Genomic DNA, 13,374 nt, shown 5'->3' with positions numbered 1-13,374 from the left:
TTTTCATTTTGTAAGCATGTATCTGAAAGTAGATAAAAGAAGAGGCAATGAAATGTAGGCCAGAAAATAGTGAAAGGAATAACAAATTGAACAATTAAAAATAAAGTGCAGAGATATGAATAGAATGTTTGAGGTCAGACTGAGTAGAAAACTGTCAGTTGGAGAATTAACCTGACAAGGCAACAGGAAACTGGAACTGGGTGAGAACAAGAATAAAGACAGACTCAGGTGGACAACAATAACTAACAGAGGCTGACTGCAGGGGGACAGTGAGCATTCCTGCCAGTACAACTGACGAAAATTCATATTATGAGGAGGAAGGCATAAAGAAGGCATTATATTGGGAGCATATTACACAATTAAAAATTCAGTTGGATCTTGACAGTAAATAGCTAATGGCTATATATCAAGGCAGATATTTCATTTGAGATTGCATTAAATAATAGCCTCAGAGCACAATTAAAAAATTGGATGGTTCTTTTCATAGTCAGTTGTGTGTCTGATGGGACAGGGGGTGCCTACCCCTCTGTGATATAATAGAAAAGGACAAATCTTGCATTAGGATCTTCTGCAGGGATATGACTTATGAGTCTATTGATTTGGTACTGGGAGTAACAAAGGGACAGACAAGAAAAACTACAGATATTGAGTGGACAGCAGAATACTACTTTCAAAGCATGATAAATGGAAGTGCAAGCTCTGGCAAAAGCCTGGTTCAGCTGTTCAACACATCAATGGTATTGTGTGATGTGAAGAGTGAATATTTCATGGTTGGTCATCAGATATATGAGGAGTATTATAAGTACTTGATGACAAGACATGGGAGATCTGTTTTGAAACAAAATCAGAATCTCAGGGTTAATCAGTCATGTCACTGACAAGATCTTAACATTCAGGCAGTGAGAATTCTACAGGTGGTGACTGTTTAGTGCATGACTAAAATGTTTAATGAGAACAATAGTCCCAAACCAGCTATCAGTGAGGTGGAGGTCAACATCAAACCTGATGAGAATGAAGTGATGTTGATATTCTGGAGGTACAAAGATGGGCATTTCTTCACCCTGCATTTCAACCATAGAACTGTTAAAAATTGATCTGAAAGAGGTGGAAGTCTGAAATGCAGAGAATTCCCATTAATAACACAGGAACAGGATAACACAAGACAGTACGAATAAAGTACTTGTGTTAGTGTTGTCGATTTCTTTTTATGTGATATCTTCAAAGGAAAAGTAACTGTTGCTAGTGACATTAATTATTGCCTTGAAAAGATCTAGTAGTATCTATGAAACTTAGTAATAGTGTTAGTCCTACTCAACATATTTACCTTTGAATGCAGCTTATTTCCAAACCAATGTATGACTTTGTTCAGACCTTGACTGTAGAAGTATACGTTGAAAATTACCTTCCATCATTCAGGCAACACCTGCCAGATAAGGATTTCTTCATCCAAGGAAACAGGAACAGGTCACTGGAGAATACAAAGCATAGGGAAAAATTTTATTTGTGCAGTTCGCAGTCAGTCTTCATCTGATTGGGAATTAATTACATGTGTTGTTCCCAAGAGTTCCATCTAGGGCCCAATGCTTTTTCTTGTATACATTAACTATCGTCTGTTACATTGCCAGATACTAAGTTTGTTTTGTTTGCTGATGATACAACTATTGCAGAAAGTAACAAGTCAAGTACAGATTTAGAAATAGCTGCTAATCAAAATTTTCACTGACGTTAATAAGTGGTTTAAAGCTAATTCACCATCATTAAACTTTGAGAAGACCCACTATATGCAGTTCAGAACCTGTACGAGATTTCCTTCCAAAATGTGTGTAACATATGAAGACATGCAGATAAAAGAGGCTGACAGTGTTAAATTTCTGGTATTACAACTCGATAATAAATTCAGTTGGGAAGGGCATACCAAAGAATTTCTTAAGCATCTAAACAAGTCCGTATTTGCAGCAAGAATGATGTTACATGTAGGATATATAACTATAAAAAAACTTGCATACTTTGCTTACTTTCATTCTGTTATGTCATATGGGATCATATTCTGGGGTAAATCATCAAACCGAGCAAAAGTTTTTATGGGGCAAAAGCGTGTGATAAGGATCCTTTGTGGTGTAAATTCAAGAACATCATGTAGAAACCTGTTCAAGGAACTTTGTAGTCTAACCACTAGTCTGCAGTATATTTATTCCGTAATGAAATCTGTTTGCAAGTAATATATCTCTATTTCCAACCAATATCTCAATACACAGTATCAGTATCAAGAATAAGAACAATCTACATAAAGACCTAAAATCACTTACCTTGATCCAAAAAGGGGCCCAATATTCAGGAACACACATTTTCAATAAATTGTCAGCAAACCATTAAAAACTTGGTTTCAGATAAAGCATGGTTTAAACAAAGCTTGAAAGGCTTTATGATAGGCAACTCCTACTCTATAGATGAATATCTTAACAGAGACTGTTAAGCAAGCTTAAGTAAAATTGTCTGTTAGATTTCAGTTTGACAGCACTCGGACACAACAGTCAAGATTAGGGATTTTGCATATGATAAAGTTATTAATAGTGCATAACAATGTTTCATTCTGACAGTGTATTAATTCTATAAATATTAGCTGTTCCAGTTTACAGCATTTTATTCACTTATTTTTCCTATCTCCTGAAAATTGATAAGGGTAGTGAGTATTATATTCAAATGTTTTATATTTTTTTGTTACACTTTCTGACGTATTCCACACCCACGAGATTCATCTTTTTTTGGGTCTATGGAATGAAAACTGAATCTAATCTAATCTTGAGAAGCAGCTTGTGTAACTGCATCATGTGCAGAATGGGCTGTGTGTTTTTGCGAATCAACATCTCCTTTTATAATTCTCTCTGACACTTTATCTTTACAACTCCAGTGACAGTTTGCTCAGGTGATCATAATCTGTTACCACTTCACCATGGCAATCCCAAATACCACTCCGCATGGTAGGCCTTTCACAATTTTTGACAGTGGTGAATCCACATTTCCACTGCTTGCAGGGCTACAGTGTCTCGGAGTCACATTGGCACATGTGATACTCATCCATGGTGATCAAGTGTCTGAAGACATACGTCTGGGAGGCCTGACACATCTACAACATTTTAACTGCTGCTTCAAGTTCGCAGGGCGGTTGGGGTAGGGGAGGGGGTGGGAGGGTCTTTTTTGAATGTGTATGAACAGTTGTGGGACCCAGTGGGCAACAAACATTGTCATGTTCAACATCTCGTGCAAGAGCTAAGAACTAAGTTACGAGTGATTTTCATTTTTTTTTTACTCTATTGTCTCCGTTGCTATACACTGGTCTTCAAGAACTCAGGGTTCCATTTGTCTTGTGGTTTCTAATTTATCACAAAAAGGTAATCTGCCTTCTTATTCTTTGATATTCATACTTGTTTGGCCATACAGGAAGCATCTGCATCACCCAATAACTATGTTATGTGATGGTGCATTTTTATGGCACACTTCAATTAACACAGGATGAATTCATGCAGTGTGATTCCCCTTGAAATGCATAGAACCAATTCCACTTTATAAATAGGCTTCACCATTTTATTTAGGTATGCTATGCTGCTGTAAGATGCTAATTTCAGTGTGTACCCAGACTCAAGACGTGTACCTAAATATGAGCAAAAAAAATCACAAAACTCTACCTTTCTGATGTGATAATTAAATTTTTATAACTTGTTACTATTATCCTTACTAAAAGATTCTTTAATGCATCACACATCATAAGAAGTATTATTCCATGGTCTTCCAGGATGTTGCTGGAACAACAGTATTTCTTCTTTAGATATTTCAGCTGATAACCACATCGCATCATCAAGGTGAGTCCACAACTGAATAAAAATCACTTGGCAAAGTGATATACTGTGCATTAAAATCAGATGTCAGAGATAAGATAGTTGGCACCAGATTATCAGTTACAGATAGTGTGTTTCATGTTCCATGGATCATTTTGCATGATAAATTGTAATGATGTGCAACAAGTCATTTAACATTCATTTCACAAATTAATGCATAAATATGGCTACATGATGAATATTTGTAAGTTTTTTATTTTATTTATTTTTTAAATATGCAGACGTGAGTTGGTAATTCCTACCAACCACCTTTTACACATTACAGAAATACAAATTTTGCTATGGAATGGAAGATCTTGTCAAGGAGAAATGTTTTCAGTTTGTTGTAGAGCTGCACTCTTTTCTGTGCTAAAAAAAACAACCGTAACGTGGAGTACTAAATGTCCTGGTACTGTAATTATGTACACCGTTGTTTCTTTTGAACAGTAGTGTATTATTTACAACAAACTTCATGAGGGAATAAATGTACTGTGAAGCAGTAGCCAGAATGCCCAACTCTTTAAACAGATGTCTACAAGATGACCATAAGTGAGCATGATATATTATTCATACAGCACATATTTGAAAATTTTCTTCCTAAAAGATGAGTTGCCACAGAATATTATTCTGGAACACATTATTGAATGAGAATATGAAAAATATGTATACATACTGATTTCTCTTTCCCCATGAGTTGCAATAATAAGTGGAAATGTGGCTGAACTATATTTAGATTCCAAAATATACTTTTTCCAGTTTAAATTTTCATCAATATGGACACCTAAGACTTCTATTTCCTCACCATGTGTTATACTTTACATTGATGCAGTACCCCTAGATGCACAGAACTGAATATGTTGTGCCTTTTTAAAATTGAGTATGAGATCATTCACAGAAAACTAGTCAATACTACTTTTATGAACATTGTTTACAATTACTTACATTTATGTGTGTATGCTTATATTGATTACAATACTAGTGTCATCATCAAAAAGAACTTGTTCTGTTTGTTGTATATTAGGTTGACGTTCATTCACATACATGAGGAACAATAGTGGAACCAAGACTGGGCCTAAGGGAGTCCAATATGTGATTTCTTCCTGGTCAGATTTGTGTCCCCAGATTATACTGGCTAAATTTCTAAATAAAACTTTCTGCACTCTTTTGGTTGTATATGGTATTGTCCATTGGTTTGCTATACCATAAATCCCACAAAGCTTCAATTTATCTAGGAGAATATTGTGAGTCATGTGGTCAAAAGCCATGGGTAAGTCACAGAAAATACCATCCATCCATTAGTTTGCTATACCTTCAATCCCACAAATCTTCAATTTATCTAGGAGAATATTGAGTCACGTGGTCAAAAGCCACAGGTAAGTCAGAGAAAATACCAACCATAACTATTTTAGTATTTAAATCTGGTAAAAATTGATGTGTGAACATGTAAATGGCATTCTCAATAGAGCAACTCTTCTAAAAACCCAGATTATGACTTGCTGAGGATCTTATTGTTGCTAAGATGAGATACTATTCTAGAATACATCTCATCCTGAAAAAATTTGGAAAATGTCAGTAGTAAAAAAGGTCAGTAGCTACTGATGTCTCTTATCACTTTTCTTAAACAAAAATTTAACAAAGGCATTCTCTCTCTCTCTCTCTCTCTCTCTCTCTCTCTCTCTCTCTCTCTCTCTCTCTCTCTCTGTCTCCCTGGAAAAATGCTTTGAATTAGTAATGCATTACATACATTACATACAGCAGGTAAGACCAGGCTTATTTTGTGGAAATAATCTTTAGTACTGTATTGAAGACACGATCAAATCAGATGAGCTTTTGTATTTGAGAGAATGTACAATTTTTTTTAATTTCAGAAAGAGAAGTTGGTTATACATTCATAGAACTGAATTTTATAAGAGTTATTTTTTTCAGCTTACTGCTTTTTTTTCTTCCTTGAACTCTTTGCCCCTTGCTTTCTACAGTATTTATGTAATGATTATTAAATAGATTTGCTACCTGTAACTCTCATTTATAGCCCTTCCATTCAGTGCAATAGTGATATTAGCCTGTCCCATCTCTGCTCTCTGCTTTCGCTATATTCTACATAGCACTAAGCCTGTTGTCGGAATTACTAATTTGAGATTATGTGCTTGTTCAATGTTTTTCTAATAATCTTTATTAGTAATTCTGAGTGGTTTTCATGTTGTCCAGCTTCTGCAGGGTCTCTGCTTGTTCTTGCAAAAGACACATTTCTCTTTTTCTTCCACATCATAATGTAATCCCTCTAGTGATCCATGGCCTTTTACATTGCTGTTTAATGTCCTTTTGATTGGCCTATGTGGAAACCTATTTTCAGATAATGATATGAATTTATCATTTATTTATCAGTTATTTTCTTGCTTTGAATCTTACCAAGGAAAGCATTATCAGTTTGAATCCCATTATCTTCATCCTCCCACGTCGGAAGCTTTTAATTACTGAGATTGAACTGTAGTATCCAATTAAGGTTTCCAGATCATTCTTCCTATCAGAATCCCTTAGAAAATCTCCATTGAATTTTTCACAGGTTATTAACTGCTTTCTTCTGTCTGACAGATATCACAGTAAGAAATCCAGACTCCTCATAAACAGTTCAAAATTTCCCAGCAGGTATCTATATACCACTGCAATTGAAAGAGAACTATTTTTCAGTACTCACTTCTATGTGCAGATCACCATAAAATCTACTTGTCTCAATATTTTTGAACTTGTATTCTGTCTTACCATATGTATCAACCCCTCCTTTTCCCATATTAGTTCTGCATGAGTAAGCTGTTAGTGTAATTATTTAAATGTAGCTTTTCTAACCCTGTGGTTATGTGGTGCTGAGATAGGTGCAGGATGTCCATCTTTTCAGAATTCTCTAACTTTTTCAAACAGACAAGAAGCTCTTCTACCTTATTATTTACACCATTAATATTGTAATCTGCCCATTACATCAACAGGCAATGTAACACATGTTCTACAACACAGTTGATAATTTAAAAGAAATAACAATATTATATTACAGTTGAAAAATTCATTTGTCATAGAATGGGTAGGTGATTAGTCAGTCATACAGCATTTGTTTGAAAGCTTGTACAGGTAGTTCTCGTATAGATTGTGGAATCTTATTAAATAATTTGTGCCCCATGAGTTCATAACTGTTCAGTGACTTTGAGAGTCTGTAGTATGGGGTATAATTGCATCTGTTGCCTCTTGTACGCTAACAATGTACATTTTCTCTGCATTTTGCATCTGGTAACTTCTTTTTTGCGTAAATAAAAATTTAGTATATTTATAACTGTATTAGTCATGATCTTTTGTTCACAAAACAATAGTTAACAGTGTGCCTTGTAAGAAAAATGAGTAAATACCCTAACATCTCTTTTATGCCTACAACTAAAGCTCCCCCATAAAATAGTACGATATGTTAGTATGCTTTGGAAGGAAGAAAAATAGGATGTTCAGACACACTTTTTGGGTAAACAGTCCATAAGTCAGCTTAACAGAAAAATTACTCTTGCCAGCTTAACACTAATACATTGTACATGTTGACCACTAGATAATTTATTGTCTAAATATACCCACAAGAACTTAAAATGACAACGATCATCTGATGAAGCTTGTCTTTCAGACTAAAAACCATATGCTGCGTTTTGTTGTCATTCAATAAGAAGCCATTTGCTTTAAACTAGTTGGAAACTTGTTCCATTGTCTATGCGACTTTTAAGGCTGCTGAGATTATTACTACAATGAAGAAAGGTTGTATCATATGTATACAGAACTGTACTAGACTTTATAAAGGATGGCAGATCATTTATCATTATTAGGAACAAAAAAGAGCCCCATATGGATCTTTGAGAAACACCAACCTTAACTTGTTCTATTCTCAACACTTCCTTGCCAACACAGATATGTTCTGTAGATACAATTTTAAAAGTTTAAGGCTGTTACCTTCAATACCATGGAATTCATTTTTTTCCAGACATGGTTTGTGTCCTGCACAGTCAATGCTTTAGTTAGATCACAAAAAGTGGCTTGAGAAAAGCTTTTATCCTCTAACACTTCATGTATTTATTTGACTACAGAGTCTATAGCATCAACCATTGACAAATTTTTCCTAAAACCATACTGTTATTCACTAATTATTCCTAGATTTTCAAAGTAAACATATAATTGTTGGTAAATTAGACATTCTTGTACTTTAGGAAAAGCCAGGACTATAGAAATTGGCGTGTAACTTGAAGATTAGTCAGTATCTCCTTTTTTATGTATTGAAACTAACCTAGACACTTTTAGCTCACCAGGAAAATATTCCTCAGCTATGCACTTGTTTATACAATATGTTAAGGGATACACAATACAATCTATTACTTTCTTTAGTATGTTACAAGACATTTCATATATATCTACACTATCTGATGGTTTTATCAGTTTTACCGTTCTTAGGACAAGACTGAGAGACCTCAGAGAAGGAAGACATCCGTGTATTAGCCAGTGGTTTACAGCCAGTTTTTAGAATAATCTGTGATGGATTACTATTCCTACTTCCTCAACTGATTTTGTGATATTCTCCTGCTTTATTTCTTTCTTGATTGTCTTTGGTGTCGTTGTACTGCATTGCTGCACTGGCTGAAAAATGGAGAGTGGAAGATCAAGACTGACTACTTTAAATGATGTAAAAACAAAAAAAGTGTTTAGCGCGCGCGGGAATGTGATACGAAAGGACATAGGTTCGCGCATGGGTGAACGAAAAAAAAAAATTAAGCCGGCACGGTAGCTCAGCGTGTTCGGTCAGAGGGTTAGCATTCCTCTGTAATAAAAAAACTGAGCTAATCGATCAAAAACTAACTTAAACGGATGTCTTACGACGTCCGCCCCGAGCAGATCCAACGAACAAAAGTGAATAAAATGAGATAAAAAAAAATGGTAGAGCACTTGCCCGCGAAAGGCAAAGGTCCCGAGGTCGAGTCTCGGTCGGTGCACACAGTTTTAATATGCCAGGAAGTTTCATATCAGCGCACACTCCGCTGTAGAGTGAAAATCTCATTCTGGAAACATAAACTTTACATTTGAAAATATTACTGGTCAGTACCAAGCAGATGCTGGAAGTTTATTGAAGAGTTGTATACTCGTTATTTTGTGTAAGTTTGCAGTCTTTGTGAGTCTGTGTCTTGGTATGTCGAAGTGCAGTTTGGCTCTGGTGTTGTGGGGATATATGTTCTCTCTGGTCTCAAACTCATTTAAGTTGCTTTTGACATAAAGCAGTGCTGTGTAGATGTATAGATTCACAACAGTTAATATCATGTGCTTGATAAAGTTCCTTGGGCTTAGCTTTGCTCATCATTCTGATTACTTTTTTTGAATTTTCAGTATTTCTCTGACAAAGCAAGAATGTCCCCATAACAATATGCCGTAGGAAATGTGTGACTGAAAGAGGCCAAAATATACCACCTTTAGATACTCATCAGTGACTACATCTGCCAGTCTCCAGATGAGATAACACACTCTTGCTATTCTCTTGCAGATGTGGCTAATATTTTCCTCCAAGTTTAATTTTGAATCAATGTGGAATCCTAACCATTTTACTGATTTGCTTTCAACAGCTGTATTTAAACCCAGAATTAGTTCTTGTGTTTTATCATGATTACACAGGAGTTCATTAAACCAATCCATTACTAGTCCTAGTTATTCCTGTGTTACCTGATGCAGTTCTGTCGTGTCATGGTGTGTATTGAGCAATGTTGTATCATCTGCATAACACAAAATTGAATTTGCTCCTACATGGTAAGGTAAGTCATTAATTGCAATGACGAACAGGAAAGGACCTAGGATCGAGCCCTGAGGCACTCCAGTCCAAACTTCCTTCAGTGAAGAGCATCTATTTTTAATTGATACAAACTGTCTCCTGTTACTTAAGTACGATTCGATTACATCAAGAGATGGTTTGTGTATGCCATAAAATTCCAGTTTTGCAAGTAGGGTGTTATATGGTATGCAGTCGAAGGCTTTGCTAAGATCAAAAAGTACAACTGATACTATATCCTTATTTTCGAATGCAGTTAACACCTGATTAACAACTTCAATTACAGCAGTAGTGGTAGTTTTACCATGTTGATATGCAAACTATCTGTTGGAGAGAAGATCATGCTTATCAAAATAGTTATTTAGTTGACTGTACATAACATATTCAAAAACTTTAGAGACAATTGGGACAATAGAAACTGGTCAATAGTTTTGTGGCAGATGCTTATCTCCCTTTTTAAAGACTGGTATCACTTTAGCAGTGTTGAGTGCATCTGGGAAAACTCCAGATTCTAAACACATATTAAAAATGAAAGTAAGAGGTTGACAGATAAGGTGAATTATTTTTTTCATTACATAGTTAGAAAACCAATTACAGTCCATACTTTTGGAGTTGGTGAACCTTGCCACAGCTTTTGCAATATCCTCTGGGATGACAACATTCCAGTGAAAAGTATACATCCTATGGGGCACAGAACAAAGATGATCTAGTGCACAAGTGCCATTTTGCTTGATTTTGTTTTTCAGCTCGCTCACTGATGTTAGGAAGTAACTATTTACTTCTTCTGGGACCAGCATTGCATCTTGTGTATCGGTTTGTGAATTATATTGGTTGATGATATCCCATGCTGTTGGGAGCACTTTCAATGTAATGTTCACATGCTAGTTTTTTGGCCAAGGACAGTTTGTCTTTGTAGATTTTTTTATATTTTAGATAAGCTCTATAAGAAGTATTATCTAGCTCAGGTCCTTGTTTACAAAATTTTTTATATATTCTCTACAGTCTGGGCATCTCCCTAGTGAGAGCTAGCTCATCTGTATACTATTTTAGCTGTTTGTTTTTCTGCTTATGCTTAGGGCTACTTTTGATTAATGGTGAGCAGGAGTACCATAACTCTATGAGTATTTCCAGGGAGTTGTTAAACACCATTTCACCAGCACCCTTTCCAGGTTGTATATTCTATACAAAGTGCCAGTTAACATCAGATATTCTGCCAATAAATAAATTAATATATTCATCTTTGTGCCCTCTTACCCATGTGGTATTAGACTTGATTCCGACCGATTTGTCTGATTTAGGCAACTGATCACAGGAGAACGTTAAAAGTAATGGTTCATGATCAGTTAGGGCTCCACTGAAGAGTCTGACGTCATACATATCTCTACAAAAATTTACTATAATATTATCTAAGCACATCTTATCCCATTTGGTGTGTAATTTGTACATTTTAAATTTAGTGATCTTAAGATATTAAAAAACGTTCTAGCAACATGTTCAATACTGTTGGCCATTTCAATGTTAAAATCGCCACAGATAATTAGTTTTATGTTAGATTTTAGTATTTTCCTCATAAGCAGCTCAAATCTTTCGAAAAATGTATTTACATCTCCTCCTGGTGATCTATATAAGCTAACAATTATAATATTCTCTACATTTAGTCTTATACAGCTAAATTCTCCATCTAGTTCTGCACAATAAGAGCTAACATCTATTTTAGTAAACATTAAACTATCTTTAACAAATATTAGGACACCTCCATTCTTTCTTTCACTTCTACACATAATGTCTCCAACAGCATACCCTTGAGGAACAAAATATTGTACTTGATCTTCTGTCAGCCAGTGTTCTGAGATACAAACAACATCAACGTTTTCAATACTGCAAAAATGTTCTAACTGTAATACTTTGTTCCTAATGCTAATGTTTGTTTGCATCACAGTATCAGATTTATCTTTATTGTGTATTGTCTGTGAACACTATCTCATTCGAATGTCGCTTTTAGCACCTAGTTCAAGCACAGGATGTTTATTACCCACCAATTCACTGACTTTTATACTAAAAAATTACGTACATTCCAGGTATTACTCAAACCACTACTTTCGTGGATTGTTTTATTCCATGTGAGTCTTTCTTTAATTATTTCATTGACACGTTCGCACACAAACTTTTTCCCTTCATAGTTTAGGTGGTGTGCATGTCTGGTGTGAAGGTTATGCTTAAGTTTACTTATATCGACAGTCTTTTTATTGTGACTATCTGTGACTCAGATCTGTGACTATTATATGGTAAGTAACAACTTAGTTCAGCCAAATTTGCACTTAGAATCATTGTTTGGGAGACATTATGTTGACATATTTTGCTTATTGTCAGTCAATAATGTCATATGGAATAAAGTTCTACTGTAACTCATTTTTAAGAAAAAAGTTTTCATTGCTCAAAAATGCGCTGTAAGGATAATACGTGGTGTTCACCCTTAATCATCTTGTAGACATTTGTTTAAGGAGTTGTGCATTCTGACTACTGCCTCACAGTATATTTATACCCTCACGAAGTTTGTTGTAAGCAATACACTACAGTTCAGAAGAAACAATGATGTTCATAACTGCAGCAGCAGAACGAAAAAAAATTTCATTACTCCACATTAAGGTTGTCTTTAACACAAAAACGGGTGAACAATGCTGTCATAAAAATTTTAGTCACTTACCTAGTGACACAAATTGTCTCAGACAGAGCAAAGTGAAATTTGAAGATAAAATTAAAACGTTTCTCCTTGACAACTCCATCTGTTCCATAGAATAATTTATTTTATTGTAATCTATAAAAGTTGTTTGGCAGGGATTATTGACTCACATCTGTATATCTAAAAAACAAAGTAAAACTTACAAACGGTCAGCATGTAGTCATATTTATAAATTAATTTTAAATGTGAATGTAAGTGACTCACTCCACATCATTAAGATTTATTGTGAAGCATGATTTATGGAATATGAAACTAGCTAACTAAGTAACTAACAGCCAGCAGAAATACAGTTCTCAGCCATGATTTGTTGGGATGTAGAAGGTGGGTATGTCTCTGATATTTGTAGATAGTTATTGTACAGTGGGAACTGTTTGTCTGATGTAATTTTCACCACACCAAGAATTAATTTCATTAAATACCCACCTTTCATAATAGCAGATCACGTTTTACAGATCCGAGAATAGCTACTATCTTGGCTGTGGGTGGAAAATCATATGCACTTTATGTGTCTTCATTATTTTGGCAATTTTTGAAGATATACTTCCCACATATGGTAGAAAGGCCATAGACTTTATAGTTATTTCTTCTTGGTCTTCCTTTAGTTATTCTGACAATTTCTCTCAAAGGTCTTTCTTAATCTGATGTTTTGTATGTCCACTTATCCCAAATACCGCTTCCAGTTGCAGCAGTTAAGTCTGTAGGTGGGGCTTTGGAGAAAGCTAAGACTGAAGTTGTCTGAGTTATGTTATCTGGGTATGAGAATACATGAAGCATGACCTCCACATTCATAGATTGTGGAAAGACAGTAATAGAGAAATTGGGAAGTATATTTACTACCAGGACCAGTATATGAGGGGCTTGAGGAACTAAGTTCATAATTTTGTTATTTAATAATAATAATAATAGCTTTATTCAACATCAAATGGTACTCTACACATGTA

The 13,374-nt window shown here is 35.1% G+C and overlaps 1 protein-coding gene across 1 annotated transcript in view; it reads left to right on the top strand.

Moving 5' to 3' along the window:
* The window catches only part of LOC126298331 (dynein axonemal heavy chain 7-like), a 1,150,327-nt gene that overhangs the window by 1,089,099 nt on the left and 47,854 nt on the right, over window positions 1-13,374 (top strand). The window lies entirely within an intron of this gene.

The sequence above is a fragment of the Schistocerca gregaria genome, chromosome X (genome assembly GCF_023897955.1).
Source record: "Schistocerca gregaria isolate iqSchGreg1 chromosome X, iqSchGreg1.2, whole genome shotgun sequence".
Classification (NCBI taxonomy): domain Eukaryota; kingdom Metazoa; phylum Arthropoda; class Insecta; order Orthoptera; family Acrididae; genus Schistocerca; species Schistocerca gregaria.
This window is presented reverse-complemented; position numbering and strand designations above follow the sequence as displayed.